The sequence below is a fragment of the Ambystoma mexicanum genome, chromosome 6q (assembly GCF_040938575.1).
Source record: "Ambystoma mexicanum isolate Mex_15411 chromosome 6q, UKY_AmexF1_1, whole genome shotgun sequence".
NCBI classification, from domain to species: domain Eukaryota; kingdom Metazoa; phylum Chordata; class Amphibia; order Caudata; family Ambystomatidae; genus Ambystoma; species Ambystoma mexicanum.
In genome coordinates, this window is record NC_090937.1 from 1,260,695,654 (window position 1) to 1,260,715,636 (window position 19,983).

Sequence of the window (19,983 nt, forward strand, 5' to 3'; positions counted from 1 at the left end):
CAGTACCCCCCCCTCAAGGCCCCTCCCAAGGTTGTTCCCTCTGGGGGTTTTGGCTTGTTCGGAAATCTCCGGTGGAACCTTTGTATTAATCGAGGTGCGTGAACATGGTTACTAGGCTCCCACGATCTCTCCTGAGGTCCATATCCCTTCCAGTCAACAAGATAGAAGAGTTTGGACTTTACCACCTTGGAGTCTAAAATGTCTTTAACTTCGAATTCTAATTCCCCTTCAATTTGAACTGGGTCTGGAGGCTTGGACAGTCGGGTCCCTGGTTGTACTGGCTTCAAAAGTGATGCATGAAAAACTGGATGAATACGCATGTTAGACGGTAAATCCAGTTTAAAGGCCACGGGATTGATTATAGCCTTGATGGGATAAGGTCCTATGAATCTGGGATTGAAGGTTCGCGGGCCCTTGAGGGGTAAATGTTTCGTTGCTAGCCATACCTGGTCTCCTATTTGGTAAGGAGGAGTTTTACTTCGGTGCAAATCAGCGTTTTCTTTATACTTTTTCTTGGCTTGCTGTAGATGAGTTGCAGCTTCTTTGAAGGCTCGGGTTATTGTGGAATGCAGATGATTTACTGCGGGCATTTCCAGGGTCAGAGGTGGATCTAGATCAGAGGTCCGAGGATGGTGACCATACAAAGTATAAAAAGGAGTTTGTCCGGTTCCAGAATGCACTGAATTGTTGTATGCATATTCTGCGATCCAAAAGATGTCTTTCCAATTTAACTCGGATTGGTGTAACATGCACCGAAGATATTGCTCGAGAGTCTGATTGGTTCTCTCGGTTTGTCCGTCGGTCTGGGGGTGGTGGCTGGTGGATAACCGCACATCTATTTGTGCTAGTTGGCAACACTTCTTCCAAAAATGGGAGATAAATTGACTTCCACGATCCGAGACTAATATGGAAGGGAAACCATGTATGCGAACTATATTCTCCAGAAATTACTTGGCCAAGGTGGAAGCTGAAGGCAAACCTTTTAAAGGGATAAAGTGGGCCATTTTGGAGAATAGATCCACAATTACAAGGATAGTGTTGTAACCAGCACAAGGAGGCAGGTCAGTTATAAAGTCCATTGACAAGGTGTGCCATGGTGCCGGTGGAATATCCAAGGGTTGAAGTAGGCCGGCTGGCCTTTTCTTTTGACCCTTGTTTTGGGCGCAAATTCCGCAAGACAATACAAAAGACGTTAAGTCTTTTCTCCAAGAAGGCCACCAGAAGTGGTGTTTGATTTTTTCCTCCATTTTAGCGATACCAGGGTGTCCTTCCATTAATGATTCATGATGATAGGCAATAACAAGTTCTTGCAATTCTTTACTAGGCAGAAACAACCGCTCCTGGAAGTAGGGTAAGTCATCCTTAACGGTGTAATGAGGACCCTTTTGACTCCATTCCAGTAAGGCTAAAGAGTCTAGAAGTTGTTTTACTTGCGTTTGGATGTCCTCAATAGTTTGCAATGAAGTTAGGCCTAAGATTCTTTGTTCAGGTATGATTGGCACAGGTTCTAAACTCGAATTGGGTTCTTCCATGCCAATCCGGGATAAGGCGTCCGCTTTACCATTCTTGCAGCCAGGGCGATAGGTAATTACAAAATCAAATTCCGCAAAGGATAGAGCCCATCAGAGTTGTCGTGAAGATTGAGCTTTGGCCGTCTTTAAATACTGTAAATTTCTGTGGTCCGTAATTACGGTGATGGTGTGTCTTGCCCCGAGAAGGTAGTGACGCCAAGCCTTGAAAGCAGATTTAATAGCCAGTAACTCTTTGTCGGTAATTGCGTAGTTGATTTCAGGAGGAGAACATTTCCTGGACCAAAAGGCCACAGGGTGTAGTTGGTTAGTTTCTGGGTCTCTTTGCGACAGGACAGCTCCCATGGCCGAACTGGATGCGTCGGTTTCCACAATGTAAGGGAGATCTGGGTGCGGGTGCTTCAATATAGGTGCAGAGGTGAATTTGGTTTTCAGGTCCTGAAAGGCTTGTTCGGCCTCAAGAGTCCATTCAAAGCGTTTGTTTTTCTTTAGGAGAGCTGTGATGGGTTGGACTGTTCGGGAAAATTCTGGGATGAATCTTCGATAGAAATTGGCGAAGCCGAGCATGCTCTGAACTCCCTTCACCGAGCTAGGAGATGCCCATTTGAGGATGGCGTCCACCTTTCGCGAGTCCATTCGGACTCCTTGAGGTGTCAGGATGAATCAGAGAAACTCCACTTCTGTGGTATGAAAAACGCATTTTTTCGAGCTTTGCAAATAGTCTGAGCTGGCGCAATTTCTCAAGAACTGCCCTAACATGTTTTCTGTGATCGGATTCTGAAGAAGAGTACACCAGGATGTCGTCAATATAAACAATGACACAGACGTCGATAAGTTCCCGAAGAACATCATTCATAAAGTACTGAAAGGCGGCAGGTGCATTGCACAAACCGAAGGGCATCACCTGATATTCGAAGAGCCCAAATTTGGTGCGGAATGCAGTCTTCCATTCGTCGCCTTCTTTTATACGCACCAGGTGATAAGCTCCTCGGAGATCTAACTTGGTGTACACACAAGCGTCTTTCACCTGGTCGATAAGCTCAGGGATCAAGGGCAGAGGATAACGATTCTTAATCGTTATTTGATTTAGGGCGCGATAGTCTATACATGTTCTAAGGTCGCCCTCTTTTTTCGGCACGAAGAACAGAGCTGAGGAGACAGGAGACTTGGACGGGCGAATAAAACCATTGGCTAGGTACTGATCTAAATACTGACGCAAATGTAGGTTCTCAGGTTCTGTAAAAGCATAAATCCTACTACAAGGTAGTTGAGCATTGGGTACCAGATCGATTTGGCAATCATAAGACCGATGGGGAGGTAACGTGTTAGCCTGTTCTTTCTGAAAAACGTCTTGGAATTCTTGGTATTCTGACGGTAGCTGTACAGGGGTGGAAGTTGCTGAGGCTAGACCCATAACTGGATTTCTTGGGTAACAAGTTGGTTCACAATCAGGAAAACTTATCTTCTTTGCTCGCCAGTCAATTCTCGGATTGTGTGTTTCTAACCAAGGAATTCCGAGAATTACTTGAAATTGTGGGGCCTTGATCACATCAAACACGATTGCTTCCCGATGCCCATCCTGACCCACCAGTGTCATTTCAACAGTGGAATGCGTCACAGGCCCCGAGGCTATTTCGGTTCCATCTACTGTAGTAATGACATCTTGGGTTACTTTCGGGCGGAGAGGGAGCTTAATCCTGGAAGCCAATTCACGGTCTATGTAATTTCCAATAGCTCCACTGTCGATGTATGCTTTTATAGCATGCAACAGCTGAGGCTGTTTTGGGTCCACGAGCACCATTGGCATGACAAAATGCGAGGTCAAAGAGTTTGTTTTCAAGCTCGGCAAGCGGACCCCTACGCTTGTCGGGCTAGGTCGTTTCCCGAATCAGGTGTCAAACAATCGTTATCAGTGGCTCCAACCACCTTTTTAGGTGGTTTAGCCGGACAATTTCGAAGAAAGTGACCGGAAGTCCCGCAATACAGACAAAGTTGCATTTGCCGCCTTCTCTCTCGTTCCTTCTGCGTTAATGGTCCTTTAACACCGCCGATTTGCATAGGTTCGGATACGTCGGTACTCTTGGAGTTAGCGTGGGTTTTGATCGGTACTCGGGTTTCGTACTTGAACCGATCTGCTTTTCTATTTTGAAGTCTGTGATCAAGTTGAACCACCAAGTCTATGTAGTCTGCGCGGACCTGGGGTGGATCTACTATCTGAGCTAGAACATCCTTAAGCTCTCCGCGCAGGCCTCGATGAAACAATGTGATCCTTTTGTTTTCTGGCCATCCAGTTTCCACAACCAGTCTATTAAAGGTGGCAACGTAGGACAGGAGATCCTGATTACCTTGTCGTAAGGATAGCAGTTCGTTATCAAGGGCCTGTCCTTGAGAGTGTCGAGCAAACAATCTTTCCATGCTGGCCTGGAAACCCTGAAAATTCTGGAGAATGGGATCATCCTGATTTACCAATGGAATAGACCAATCGGCAGCACTGCCACTGAGGTAAGATAGTATAAAGGCTACCTTGGTCTGGTCGTTAGGGAAGGCCCCGGGTCTGCATAGAAAGTGTAAACGACATTGGTTCATAAAGACGGCATATTTCTTGGGATCCCCCGCAAAACGTTCAGGCGGGGCCAAAGGCATGTGTCCAGGTAGATTGATTTGTACCGGGTTATTCAAACCCATTGATGTGGAAGTACCTCCGGAATTAGCTAAAGGAGTGTGCCCTGCCTGGGCCTGCAATAACCTTTTGGCCAGGTCATCTGTTCTTTCCTTGGATAGGATCAGTTCTCTTTTGAGAGCGTTAGTCTCCTGGCGGGCTGAGTGCACTTCTGCCCGTAATTCCCCCAAAAGCTGGGCCAGCTGATCTGTCTCGGAAGTCTCCATAGCGCCCGGGTGGGAAATTGTGAGTAGGCTTCGCGTTCTGTCACGCTCACCTGATTCCCACGGAGGCGCAGGTCTGGCTTCGAGTGCTGATGCTTCTTCAATGGTGAAGCGCAGGACTCTGAAGATGGACTCTCTGGCTCGCAGGAATATTCCCCTGTGCGTGAAAAGGGAGTATTACCTACTGGCGGAATAATGCTCAAGCCTCCCACTCCCTTCCAACCCTCCACGATACCCTTCCTCGATTCCCCGTGAAGTCTCACCTTAGGGTCTGGAAGGATGAGTTCTCCATCCTGCTTCTGATGCAGGGGCGCGTTGAAACCCAGTTACTTCACTGGATTGAGGTTTGATGGGAGTTCAAATAAGCTTGACTATACAGGTAAGGCGCTGTAAGAGTTCTGTAGCAAGTTCAAAAGTTCAAGCTTAATAATAATGTTCATTGTCTTATTGCAGCAAGCGCTAACGCTTATGTCTTTTTCCCCTTAGGGGCCGGGGTTCGGAATGCCGGAGATATGGCGCCGACCCGAAGTGAAACGTGCAGTTCCAGTAAATGACCGGTAAATTCTGGATGAGCGTTCGGGTAATTTCTTTGCATTCGCTCATTCAATGTCTGTCTTTTTTTCCCCATAGGGGCCGGGGTCCGGAATGCCAGGAAGCGGCAGGACCCGAAATGAAATGGGAATGACCCAACAGGTAAGTCTTAGAAGGAAACTGAGCTTTTCCTATTCCCTTCCTTCTCTCACCTTGTGTTCTTGTCTTTTTCTCTCTAGGCTCTGGGAAGTGGCTGCGGATCCGGATGATCGCTGCTGAAGATGGAGGTGCCCAGGAAAGGTGAGTGAAATGCAGCGCTGCAGCGATCGAAGCGAAATGCTTTTAAAATTATGTCTTCCCTTTCAGGATTGTCGGTGTGATGTCTCTGTGATGCAGCTTTAGCAAGTAAGGTCTTCTTTCTCTCCAATTCTCTCTTAGCAGGTGACCCAGGATGCTGACAGGCGTTGAAGTCCAGATGCAGGAGCTGACACGGTGAGCGTCCAGCTGCGAGGAGCAGAACAACGCGAAGCGTGAGTTGCTGATCGGGCGTGGTTTAAATAGCTTTGGAAGAAGTTCCAGGTATGTATCCTTCCACCGATAAGGTATGTAACCTTCCCCGACCACACCCAGGGGAAAGTAGTCCCACAGGTAAAGTAGTTCCATTCAGGCCTCAAGAGAGCCTGGATGTAGCAGCATGGTCTGCATCAGGTAAGTGCACCTTAAAACACTTGAACAGATGTCTAGCTTTATGAGCCTGGCGCCTAAGGCGCCAGGACAGGGGTCCAACATGAGCCTGGCGCCTAAGGCGCCAGGACTGTGTCCAAAGGGCCCCAGCTTGGGCCCGCTGGCACTTCCCTGGGGGGAATGATGCCTGCCTCTGGGGTTGCTGGGTCGGACCTGGCTCCTTGGAGGTAGGCATCATGACACTCGGCTCCTCCCTGGGTCTGGCGCGGTGTGCCATTGACTTTCTTGATGCGCCCGGAGGTGGCTGCGGGTGGTGGGCATGTGGCGCTCTCTGCAGCGGACTCCTGCACAGCCCAGCCTTGATCTGGCAGTGGGGGATGCCTAATACCTAGAGGATCCGTATGCTGATCAGAGCTGCCTAGGCCCCGGAGGACAAGGTGAGGCGCGATCCATTGGATCATCCACTGCTGTGGGGGGAGGGGCATTCCCTGCTGCTTCTCATCTTAAACTGGTACATGCTTATAATTACCCTCCGACTGCCTGGTTCTGCTCCTGGTGAGGGACCCCTACCCCCGGGATGGCATTCATGCTATAGAGAAGCAACTGTTCCCCTGGAAAGTGACATGTGCGTCGCCTGGGGCTGGGTCTACCCCACGGGTCACCCTCCTCCCCACATTGCCCTAGCAGGACTCCCTCAGCCTCAGACTGATACCAACGAGGGACCAATGTACTGCCCTCTGGACTGAGGGATGTGGGATATTATTACGCTGTGGAGCGGCTACCCCTCTGCTGAATCAGACTTTGCTTGCTTTAAAGAAGAGCACTGATAACCTGGGCGCAAAAATAGATTCCTTAACCTACAAGGTAGACATCTCGGCCATACAGATCGACAAATTGTGTGGGTGTATGACAGAAGCGGAGCAGTGCATAGGAGCGGGCGAGGACAAAGTTTCCACTCTACAGCGCAAGATGGCGGACCTGCAGCTGGCCTTTAAAAAAATCACGGCCAAGAATGAGGACCTAGAGGGGCGCTCCAGACAGAACAATATAGGCATACTTGGGGTGCCGGAATCTACAGCAATTGACAATATGGAGAGATTTACGGAAACACTCCTTACTGAAAATCCTTGACCGCCCCCCAATCACATCGATGTTCATGGTGGTGCGAGCGCATCACTCTTCAGCGGCAAGGCCTCCCCTTGGTGCCCTGGAGCGTCCGGTCATAGCTAGAATTTTTAACTATCGAGATTGTGATATCATCTTGCGCTCTGCCAGGGAGAAGGGGGAATTGCGATGGGGCTCATCCGTGATCCGATCGTTTCCGGACTTCAGTCCTGCGGTTCAAGATCAAAGTAAAACATTTCCATCAGTTAAAACTGTCCTTCGATGAAAAGGGATCAAGTATGCAATGCTTTACCAAGCTAAACTTTGCGTTCAACATAATGGGACCACAGTTTTCTTCACCTCCCCTGAGGCCGCTGAGCGCTTCGCCTCATGCCTCCCGGATCCTGTGGGTCCCTCAGGACACTCTCCTTCCCACTCCAACGATGCCAATTAGATGAGATGAAATGGCGATCACTGATCAGGGAGGTCTGGTCCTAGAGCTACCTTATAATGACCGAGGTCTTTTTGGAGCATGCAGGCCGCCTTCAGCGCTCCACCATCACCAGCAGGCACTGCGGTTTGACTGTTAATCATGGCGATCGTTCGGGATTGGGGTGGGGTAGGGCTGCTGGTAGGTTTCAGTTTCTGCGGTGGGAGGGTTTGGGGGGCGGGAAAGCCAGAGTTCTGGCTGGGCTGTTCTTTGTTCATGGTTAGCTCAGCGCTCAACGTGCCTTTTGATCACCCACACAGACAAAATGGGCCAGTAATTATTACACGACTGATGCTCCGTACCATAGCGTCCCCCCGGCTGTTATATCCGCACACATGATGGGAGGGGGCAGGCAAAAGGCTCTCTCGGTTCTGTCTTGGAATATAAGGGGGTTTACCAATCCCAAGAAGTCCCGATTGATTGCAAATTTCTGCAGGAATCACAGGGTTAACATACTTTGCCTTCAAGAAACGCACCTTTCTAAAGGGGTCCCCCTTCCTAAGCTTGCCGGGTGGGGTATCCATAGGTACGAATCATCCTACACATCCCACTCCAAAGGGGTGGCCACTTATATCCACAGCTCCTTGCAATTTAGATTACACGAACAACTCAGGGATGGTGAAGGTAGATTTGTGATTCTGGCGGGAGAGCTACATGGTGTTAAGTTGCTGCTCATTAACGTGTACGCCCCGAACACGGACTCTCCGGAGTTCTTCCATCAGTGTGCAGCGCACATCCATAAATTCCCAGGTTACGAGATTATATGGGCGGGCGATTTTAACTTAGCCCTCACGCTGGAGATGGCTAGATCTACGACCATTGAAACTTCTCTCCCCCTGGCAGCTAGGGCCTGGGCTGCCATCTCCAGTACCATGACTTGCATGATGCATGGCGATCCCTACACCCCGACATTAGAGAGTATACATTCTTCTCGGGAGTGCATGGTAGTTGCTCTAGAATTGACTATGTTAATTGCAAGGGATTAATACGGAATTCCGTGAATACTATAGTCAATCACCCCCAGCTTGTTAGGAATACTGCTGTGGCTTCTATCCTTCCTCGTACCCTTTCTGACCACTCTCCCGTGCTGGCTTGCATTACCGTCCTCACCAACCCTCCGGGCCATTTTAGGTGGAGATTCAGGGCCCGTGCCCTAGAGGACTTGGCCTTCGAGTCAGAGATAGGGCAGGATATCCAAAATTCAATGCAGATTCAGTCCCTGATCCGGGCATAGTTTGGGAAGCATTTAAGGTTTATCTGCGAGGTTGTTGTATCTCTAGGGAGGGCGGGGTACTTAAGGCCATCAGGAGATCTATGCGCGTCCTGGAGGATAAGATTAAGGAAAAGGAGAACCTGCAGGGCGAAGCCGCTATCCCCGAGCTCCGTCGTGAGCTTCTGTCCCTTAAGGAAGAATGATTGTGTTTGGCCACTAGCAAGGAGAGATATTTGGGGGATCCTATCCTAGCAAAAAGATACGGTGAAGGGGATCACGCGAGTAAAATCCTAGCATGGGCCATTCTAAAGGAGCGTCAGTCTACCATTGTACCCGAGGTCATGGGACGTGATGGAAACTTGGTTATAGACTTGCAAGGGATTAATACGGAATTCCGTGAATACTATAGTCAATTATACACGTCGCGCCTGCACTCGGGGCACGATGTACTGACCCGGTATCTAGATGAGGTGGTTTTGGCTGGTTGGATCCAGAGCAGGGCACCTTGCTCAACAATGCCATCACGGAAGAGGAAGAGGAAATTCGCAAGGCTATAAAATCTCTCCCAAACGGTATGGCTCCAGAGCCGGACGGCATAACAGCTGAATTTTATAAAGCGTACATAGACTTAGTGCTTCCCCCATCTACTCAGCATGTATGACAGCGCTTTCTCGGGTGGTTCTCTCCCGGGAATCCACTAGATCGGCCTTAGGGTCCATGCTCCTAAAGCCCGGGTGCGACCCCGACAACTGTCCTCGTATCGACCATCATCACTTATCAACACCGACAATAAAATCCTTGCAAAAATACTCACTGACCGTATTCTCCCCCACATGCCAGCTTTGGTCCTTCCGGACCAAGCTGGTTTTATTCCGAGCCGCTCCATTCAGTTTAACCTGCAGCGTTTATTCACCTTAATGCATAATGTCAACTCAGAGGTCCCAATAGCTATTGCGGCACTTCAACGCAGAGAAGGCCTTCGATTCCATTGAGTGGACCTTCCTTTTTGAAGTGCTTCACCGATCCGGGTTCGGATTAACGTACATAGAGTGGGTTAAAATACTGTACACCGCCCCTAGGGCGGCAATATGCACCAACGGTACAATCTCGGAGTACATCTAACCTACACGAGGTACCCGCCAGGGGTGTCCCTTTTCACCTGTCCTATTTGCTCTCGCAATGGAGCCATTGGCGCGTCACATCCGGGAACTGCATGCGCATAGGGGCGTATTGGTGCATACGCACCGAGCTGTGATATCCCTGTATGCCGACGATATCCTCCTGTTTGTTAAACACCCTCGCCAGAATTTAAACCCACTGATTCAAAAGGTGGTTAGGTTTGGTGATCTGTCTGGTCTTAGAATCAATTGGACCAAATCAGAAGTCCTCCCCCTGACTCCCTCGGTGCAACAGCTTGATGCGGGCGATGGTTTTCGATGGTGCTCGCAGGGGATACGCTACCTAGGGTTGAGGGTCTCTCCCAAGCCGGACACCATATACAGGGAACATTACATTCAAACCCTAGAGGAACTGGAGCAGAGGATTGAGGCATGGCTACTACTTCCCATGTCTCAGGCGGCCCGTATTGCATTGTCCAAGATGGTTATTCTCCCTAAACTTCTAATAATCTTTAACAACGTCCCGTTGTGGCCTCTGTTACGTTTCTGGGTTCCTGTTAGTAAGATTACGATGAAATTAGTCTGGGCTGGTAAACAACCTAGGGTATCGTATGAAAATCTCGCCCAGCCATATGACCAGGGTGGTTTAGAATGCCCTGATATGTTCTTATATTACCTCGCAGCACAGGCACAATACATTGCCGGTTGGAGTTCTCCGAGTCCTGATACCCCTCACAACCATCTTGCGTCAGCAATCACCTCTCCCAACGCACTCATGGGGCTGTTGTGGGGCCACAGAGATCCGACCCCGAAGGGGGAGGTCCAACCACTAGCAGTGACATGTAAAGCCTGGGATAATATTTGCCAGTTGCTCGAGTCCACTTCCTGATACCAGCCGTTTCCCGATCTACAACATAGTTGGGGTCCCACTCACACACGAAAAATCCTTTAAGGAACTTTTTTTGGGGACTGGGGGTACAGTCTCTCTGCGATTTGGTTCATAATTATCAGATGGTGACCTGGGAGGAACTTAAATCCAGAGGTGTGCATAATGCGGTGTCTTTACTTCATTACTACAGGCTTCGGGGTACACTTAAAGATATGAGGCCGGAATTTCCCCGAGCTCCTTCCCATCATCCGGCCCTGAGCCTTATTATACAGCCACAGTCACCTGGTAAACATGTGTCTACTATTTATAAATTGATCAGGGCAGGGAGAAAATGTGGTAATCGTAGATATGAGCACATATGGGGATCCACCCTCGGAGAGCCTTTGAGTGAGAATCAATGGAGGGCAATCAGCATACAAACCCGGCATATATCCTTGAATTTCCTATATAGACTGATCCAGTTCAAATTCATCCATCAGGCCTACTACTCCCCCGCCACCCTTAGCAGGTTCTTCCCTGGGAGATCTTCCGCATGCAGGCGGTGCGGGAGCACGGATGCAGACTTCTTGCATGTCGTTTTGTCTTGCCCCCGCATTAGACCCTTCTGGTCCAGTATAGAGGCGGCACTGAGTGTGATGCTACCCTTGCCACAAACTTATTCCCCGGAACTCTGGTTGCTGGCCCTGATAGAGGGTGGCACCCGTGCGGAGAAGAAACTCTAAAATCCTTGCCAACTGCTTGACATCCATCCTACCCAACCTAGTTCACCCTGATCAAACCGGCTTCATTAAAAACAGATCCACAGGGGAGGGGGCGCTGTTGCGCACATCGAGCATGGCTGCATGAAGGGAGAGCTCCGGCTCGAAAGCAATCCTTATACTATATATATATCCTTCCAGCACCGTTCCAGACACGCAAAAAAAGCTGAAATTCGGTGGAGGAAGGTTAAAGGCACGACCCGGGGAAAAAATGGTGTAAATCCGTGGTTGGACCGTCGAGATATTGCCTCCGAAACTCCTGGCGGCTGGGAGGCCTCTGCGTGGCTGCCTGGCGGCTCCATGAGAACGTCAGCTGCGGGCTGTGCTGGGGGGAGGGGCGCCACAGTGCCTGCGACACCCTAGGGCCGGAAAAGGACGCCGAGTGGCCATCCCGCCCTCGAGCGAATACAGCGACATAGGCTGACACCGCTCGAGACCTGCAGAAGGTGACGGGAGAAGGAGAGAAGCAGGGGAGAAGAAATCCAGAGGACGGGTGCCGCTCCCCCGCCGGGAGCGCAGCTGGAGGCGCGGCGGCCGTCGGCGGGGCCAGCCTCCATGGCCGCATCTCTACACGGCCCCTGTCCGAAGTTCCACGGCAAAGAGCGGCCCGAAGTCAGAGACACGCGGGGAGGGCGTCACCCCCCGCATACCAAGTAAGTGAGACGAGGCCTGGGGAGGGGGTCTGGTCAATGCGTAAAACGCCCGGGAAGGTGCACCCTTCAACACACGGTAGAAACGGCCTACATTATATATTGAAACTGATATCCCAGGCAGCACACCAAGCTGAACCCCGATAGGCTTTGGTGGAATCAATATAAAGCCTCAGGTGCGGAACAACTGCCCGCAACCCTAACGCATCCTAAATAAAACAGACACGACCAGATAGCCCCCGCAGGCGATATCCCTACTGCTCTAGAAACGCTACTAAAAGCTTCAACACGGCAATCATTCGAACAGGCGTGGAGATAAGTCGGGGGGGATCTGGCCACTAAAGGACTGACAGGGCCGCTCATGGTGCTCGTGCAAAATATCCTGAGCTAGGAGCGGGCGTGAAGGGAAACACTCCCCCCCCCCCCATCTTCTACTGTACAACATTGCGTTTGGTGGTAATACGTGGGAGAACACAGTCCACCCTCAACTGCAAGACACAACACATGGGCCGCAACGAGAAGAAGGGCACAGGAGGGAAAAAGAGCGGCCCGATGGATACCTTCGCCAGCTCGCAGCCACATGGGGCGGCGGGGAGGCACCACAGATACCTGATAGGCAGGAGGGAGATCCACTAGATCACCTGGCAACACTGGTGCAGAATGGGCTCATGGCAGTGAATGTAAAGTTGGATGATATAGTGGCGACAATCGGATCCCTGAAAGCACGAGCATGAAAAAGAGAGCACGTGTATCACGGAGGCAGAAAACAGGATAAGCTCGAACGAGGATACGATTTCACAACAAAGCCACGATATAGCCCACCTTAAAACGGAACTGCATAAAACTCAAAACAAGTGTGAAGACCTCGAATCGAGATCCCGGAGGAACAACATCCGGATCGTTGGGGTTTCTGAGACCTTTGGTAAGGGACCCATGGAGAGACAAGTGGAAAATCGGTTGAAAGATATCCTAGGAGCCAACTCCTTTTCGGAACACTTTCTAATTGAAAGGGCCCACCGAACCCTAGCACCACCTCCGAAACCAGGAGCTCCCCCTCGCACCATAATCGCACGTCTCCTTAACTACAGGGACTGAGATACTATACTTCGATTATCCAGGGAGAAAGGTACTTTACATCACAATCAAAATAGAATCCACATATACCCGGACTTCTCAGCTAATATACAAACACAAAGGAGATCCTATGAAATGGTTAAAAAACAGCTGCGGATGCGCAATGTACCCTATGCTCTCATCTTCCCGGCGAAAATGAGACTACAACACGGGGGAAGAGCTCACTTCTCCGAGAACCCCACAGAAGCTATGGCATATATGGAAGCTTCCATCCCGTTGCCTCCTGGAAATCGGGCGATTGACCAAAATGTGAGACCACAACCGAGAGATGAGAGACGAGACTCTGCAGACTGACAAAAACACGCCAGCTACCTACCGCCACAAGAATAAAAGTACACTAGCATGGACGGCCTGAACAAAGACTTATGGTTAATCAAGCCGTGAGCCTCCGTGGGGGGCCAGCCAGATGGCTACAACAGGCGACCCTCAGGAAAGCTCCACCATTTCAAGGGAATGAAAATTGAAGGGCAGCATCGTCAAGTTGGGGGAGATGATGTGGGTGGGGGCCCAAAATGTTACAGGATGTTCAGCTCCGTTGAGCAATGTGGGAATGGGGGGTGAGGGGGGTGTTGAGGTTCTGGGACTCAGTTGGAGGAGTCCTACAAGTTACAAATTGTGGGTGTGTCGCAGCACATGGAACACACCTGACTAACAGTAAAACATGAGACATATTGAGGGTATACAGATATGGCTCACCCTAATGTGACAGCTCAAGGGCTAAAGCTAAAACTTCCGTGGTCTGAACAACCGTGCTAAGTTGAACAGGGTGGGAACTTATGTCACCAGACACCACCCCCAGATAATCATGTTACAAGAAACGCACGCACTCCAGAGGGTTAATGCTGAGCTCTTGAGAGGGTGGGGGCAGCATAGAAACTACACTGAATACTCTTCACAGGCAAGAGGAGTACTCACCCTGATCCACCCCTCCGTTGGTTTTCAATTTGGAAAAAGTAAAATAGACTCCCAGGGCCGCTATGTTATAGTGTGGGGCAGTATTGCAGGGGAAGAACTAATATTGGTGAATACATATGGTCCAAATGTGGACGACCCTGATTTCTATACAAATATGTCTGCATCTCTTATGAACCAAATTGATAATAGTGACATACTTCCCCGTACCCCATCGGACCACTCCCCCATCCTTTTAGATATGACATTAGGAAACCTGAAATCCCCGGTCAGAAGATGGATGATGCCATCTGACATCCTTAAGGACCCAGCGGTAGCAGAAACACTACATACTGAGTTAGAAAACTTCCTTGAAACCAAAAAGGGCTCAGTCAATAGATATGCAACCCTATGGGAGACCTTCAAGGTATGGGTGAGAGGAATCCTGATTTCCAAATCCATGGGTCTGTTGAGGTCTGTCAGGGTGGAACTGGCGGAAGTGGAGAAACGGTTGGGAGAGCTAGAAACGCAATATACAGCCGCGCATGAAGACCACACCCTGTCAGACATCAATAGCAACCTGCAAGAGTTCAATAGATTAGCTACCAGGGAGCTACTATATATGGCAACTCCAATCAGAGCACGCCGATATGGCGAAGGGAACAAGGCGGGTCACACCCTGGCCAACCTGCTAAAGGCCGAGAGACATCACACACCAATCTGCAGCATAATAGCGGGGGACGGCACAGTAACCACAAGGGAGGAGGACATAAATAGAGAATTCAACCATTTCTATACAGAATTATATGCTAATCATGACCTGAAATCAGCCACTGACACCAGAGAATATCTAGACAAAATCACACTCCCGACATTGCCTATAGAGCATAGATTGCTTCTGGACCAGCCCCCAACGATTGACGAGATAAAGGAAGCAATAAAATCATTAGCTAACGGAAAGGCTCAGAAGGATTGGGAGCAGAGTTATATAAGGAGCTCAATGAGGAACTGGCCCCGGTATTACTGTCTGTGTGGGAGGAGGCCATGGAGTTAGGAACACTTCCAACATCCATGAGAGAGGCCATAATAACGGTGCTCCTCAAGCCCAGGCGTCCGCCGAATGAGATGTCCTCTTACCGGCCCCTATCCTTATTAAATTGCGATGCAAAAATAATTGCAAAATATCTGGCCACGAGACTCCTACCCAACGTGTCCATGTTGGTGCATACAGACCAATGTGGGTTTATTCCCACCAGGTCAACGGCACTAAATCTTCGAAGGCTGTTCGGTTTCATGGCCCAGATTAAACCCGAAGCCCAGGCAGTAGCCGTATCCCTGGATGCCAAAAAGGCATTCGATTCGGTGTCGTGGATGTACCGATTTATGGTACTTGAGAAATTTGGACTAGGCCCATACTTTCTAAAATGCATGAGGCTATTATACACTAACCTGGGAGCCAGGGTACTGACTAATCGCACCATGTCTGAATGGTTTGGGCTGGGAAGGGGTACGAGACAGGGTTGCCCGTTCTCCCCCATACTGTTCGCCCTTACAATGGAACAGTTTGCAGCAGCAATTAGGGAACATCAGGGACAGAGGGGTATAAAGATGGCTGGCCTAACCCAGTCAATATCACTATACGCAGATGATACTCTGTTATACATCCGAGAGCAGGTCGTACACCTGGTGCCAGCAATGGAAACTGTACACGAGTTTGCAGAATACTCAGGTTATAGAACCAACTGCTCCAAATCTGAAATCTTTCCCTTGACCCCTGCCACTAGATGTCCGAACAACACACACGGCCTACAGTGGTCTCCTATTAAGATAAGATACCTGGGTATTATTGTGTCGGGGGACAAAGTATCCCTATACTCTAACAACCATGACTCATTATTAAGTACGATTTCCACTAAACTCCGCTTATTGGCTAAGCTTCCCATTTCGCTTATCAGCTGGGTCGCTATACTGAAAATGGTTATTTTACCAAAGCTATTACATATATTTACTAATACCCCGATATGGCCTGGTAGACAGTTCTTTGACACTCTCAGATCCATGGCGGTAGAGTTTGTTTGGTGCGGGGGGCCGCCAGAATGAAATGGGAAAAAATTGTGGAACCCTACAATAAAGGTGGCATTGCAGCCCCAGACTTCGAATTGTATTAGCTGGTGGGACAGGCCTAGTTTGTCAGACACTGGTACGATGAACAAGATACCTCACATCTGCTTAGAGAAAAACGCAGCACACCCAACCGACATAAGGTCCGTCATCTTTGAAGATAAACACAAAGATGAATGTCCATTTGATCCAGTCAGTACAACAGTACATGCATGGTCCAAGATCTACCGTAGGCTTGGATTGGAGACACCATATTATTCGGAGGCCCCGTTCTGGAACTTCCCCGGTATAGCACCCACATACGATCCAGATGTACAGAAAACATGGGACCCGGAGGGAGAATTTAAAATCAAAGACATTTTCCCCAACGGCAGATTTATAACATTAGAAGAGTTCAAAATGGGGATGGGGAGAGACCAGTTGAAGATATTACAATATCACAGAATGAGAATGGCCTTTAAGGCTAGATGGCCACTGTTCCCAGACGAGCCCCCACCGCACCCATGCCTCGAGGCTCTGTCCAACCGGCCAGAAACCAGTGTCTCAGGACTTTATACGGCTATACAGGCCAACACTCCGACGGTAAACATGATGAAGACCTCCTGGGAAACAGACCTGGGTACTACAATAACAGACAGATCCTGGGAGAGGTACTATGAACTGACCAAGAGGGTATCCATGAATGCAGGCCTCCGGTTGATCCAATTTAGGGTGTTGAACAAGTTACATTACAACCCCCAAAGAATTGCGAAATTCACACAAAACTGCCCCGGTAGATGTCAGAAGTGCAGGGCTGAACAGGCTGACTCGTTCCACATGTACTGGAGCTGCCTACACATATGCGGATTCTGGGGGGAGGTGGCGAAAATCCTGGAAGAGGTCACACAGGTTCCGGCAGACCTCACACCACAAAAATATCTTCTCGGGATATAGGAAAGCGATCTGAGGTAACCAGAAGGCTCTTTAATATCACGTGTGCAGTGGTCAAGAAGTGCATTCTGCAAAAGTGGAAGAGTGCACAGGCACCACACGTAAATCATTTCCTCAAAGAGCTAATGTATGTTAATGAGTGCGAGGAACACTATGTAATGTCACTCCCGAACACTAGTAAACCAAAGGACATCTGGGCCCCGTTCAGAGTGTATCTATGTGAAATGGACTCGACCAGCGGTAGCCCGACAGGACCCGGAAATACGTCAGACCTGTAACGCTCTATATTATGTTATGAACTTGAACTGAACGTCTCTGTTATAGATATGTATGGAATGTCATGTTGTTTCAATATTGTGTACCACAATCAATAAATAAAGTTTTTTTTAAAAAAAACAGATCCACAGGGGACAACATTCGCAACGCTTTAGACCTGATTGACCTCGTCTCCCAGGAATCTCGGAAACTGGTATTGATGGCCCTTGACGCTACAAAGGTGTTTGACAGAGTAGACTGGGCCTTCATGCTTCATACGCTTGAAGCTTTCCGTTTCGGGCCAGCGTTTCAGAGGATGGTCCTGGCCAATTACCAATCCCCGAAAAACCCTTCTCAGGATCAATGGCACCCTTTCCAACCCAATCCCCCTAGCCTGCGGGACTTGGCAGGGGTGCCCGCTATCTCAATTGCTTTTCGCACTGATTATGGAACCCTTTGCCCAAAGAATGAGACTGAATAACGACATCAGGGGTCTCCAGGTTGGCCCTTCCCAATATAAAATAGCCTTCTATGCGTTCAATGTTCTGCTTACCATCTTGGAGACTAACTCTTCATTGAGGCACGCCCTTGCTGAAACAGATAGCTATGGGAAGGTCAAGGGTTTCCCTATTAACTTCAAATAATCGGTTGCCTTGGGAACTGGCCTGTCCCCAGCTGATCGTGAATCCCTAATCCCACTATGTCCTATCCAATGGGAAAGGAAGGCAATTCCTTACTTAGGGGGCCAAGTGCCTGCAGACCCAAAAGAATTATATCGTGCAAATTTCCCCCCGCTTTTTCGGGAGCTAGAGAGTGATCTGAAGAGGTGGGCATCACAGGAAATCTCATTAATGGGGCGTATCACTGCTTGTAAAACGAATCTCCGCCCCAGATTTTTGAACGCCTGCTCTTCCTTACCCGTCACAATCCCACCACCTGCTCTCCTAGGGATACAAACTAAAATGCTCTGATTTATCTGGAGAGGCAAAAAACCTAGGATTCCCCTGAAAACCATGTTGGGTAGTGCAAGGCTAGGTGGGCTTGGAGTCCCCGATAACGGCACAACTGGCGCACACCCTTCTTGGCTTATGACCGCCGGACGCCCTAGGTGGGTAGAACTAGAACAATCCCGTCTGTCTCTCCCCCTGCGCTTTCTTCCACATGCCACTGAGGCGGCAATGGAACAACCTACTGTGGTCCACAAAGCACACCCTAGGCGTCTGGGACTGGGCCCTGTGGTGCAAGGGGATTCCGAGGGGCTTGGGCCCCTCCTCCCCGGTTTTTAACAACCCACCATTCTCCCCCAGAGATAACCCCCAAAACTTCAGAAATTGGATTGCGGGAGGTCTCGATTCATTTGGCCAGCTCTTTGTGGGAGGCTTCCCCTGTACCTTCGAACAATGTAAGGAAACATTTTGGCTTGAGGAAACGGACAGATTCTCATACATCCAGCTCCGCCACTGGTGCTCCCACCCTCAAACCCTCCAGGCAGCAACACAAGCCCCCACCCCTCTTGAATTGACTCTAAAAGAACTCCCGGCCCAAGGTAGGATCTCTGCTCTATTATAAGTGTTTCCTGGGTGACTTTCTTGCCTCCAGAACGCGATGCATGGCGCAATGGGAGGCAGACCTGGGACACTCTGTGGAGGACCAAAACTGGGTAGACATATGGACACAGTCACACTCATCGTCCTCCTGCATTACCAATAGGGAGTGCGCATACAAACTTTTGCTGCGCTGGTATTACCCCCTTCTACGGCTCCATCACATGAATTGAGCTCTAGATCCCGCTTGTTGGAGACTTTGTGGTCAACCAGGTTTCTTTTTTCACATGTGGTGGTCATGTCCAAAGGTACAACTCTTTTGGAAACACTGCCTAACCAACATCAAAAACATCACCAAAGTAGTAATCCCACTGGAGCCTGAACCCATTCTCCTGGGGTCGCCGGTCCCAGGCAGCTACCCAAGGTCCGGGAAAAGAGCCAAACTACTGACCCAGTGCTTGCTGGCGGTGAGGTTTGTGGTCGCTCGCACTTGGAAATCTACTGACGACCCCTCATGCCTCTGTGGTGGGGGAAAATGTGGGACATTCTGATCGCACAAAAGGTAACCGCGGCCAGAGCCGGACTACTAAATCGTATCCAGGACATGTGGGCTCCATTCCTGGATTATGATAGGAAATTCCCGGTGCTGACCCATAAGCCCTCTAGCGCCGGGAGTTTCCAGGACTGGGAGGGGGTGGGGTCCGAGGCGGAAGCATGAGCCACGTAGGACTAAAGCTTTGAATATGGCGGGGATTCAGGGAGGGGGTGGAGGGAAGAAAGTGGGGTTTACTGCAAGCTTTGTAACATGTAATGTTAAAAATTACATTGATGCCACTCTGCTCGGGTTTAAAATAAACACAGTAAAAAAAAAAAATGTAAACCAAATTAAAAAGCATCCACCAATGCAAAAACATAACAGCAGTCATGCATCTAAGTTTCATATGTAGCAATATTAAAGTGTTTGCCAAAAAGAGAATACATGTATGTGCGTTAAACAGATCCTGCAATAAATGCACTACCGTTTCTAGACAATAGTTTACTTTCTAGAGGATATTTTAGTTACTTTGGGGAAATTGGTGCATGTTCTGGCTCCTCCTTAGCAGGAAGCACTACCAGACACTGAGATGATAATTCTAGCACAGTTAAAAGACCAAGCACATGTTAACTTGTACTCCAGCCTGTGTCTCACCCGTTTTTTGGATCACTTGTACTTGTGGTAATTTATTTTCACCCATTTCAATAGACATCACATGCAAACT

General features: G+C 49.3%; 1 protein-coding gene and 1 long non-coding RNA gene across 4 annotated transcripts in view; one reads left to right on the plus strand and one right to left on the minus strand.

Annotated features, from left to right (window-relative positions):
* ZCCHC4 (zinc finger CCHC-type containing 4) overlaps positions 1–19,983 on the minus strand; it is a 939,775-nt gene that overhangs the window by 825,536 nt on the left and 94,256 nt on the right. The window lies entirely within an intron of this gene.
* LOC138516604 (uncharacterized) overlaps positions 1–19,983 on the plus strand; it is a 126,587-nt gene that overhangs the window by 68,759 nt on the left and 37,845 nt on the right. The gene's annotated exons all lie outside the window — the stretch shown is intronic.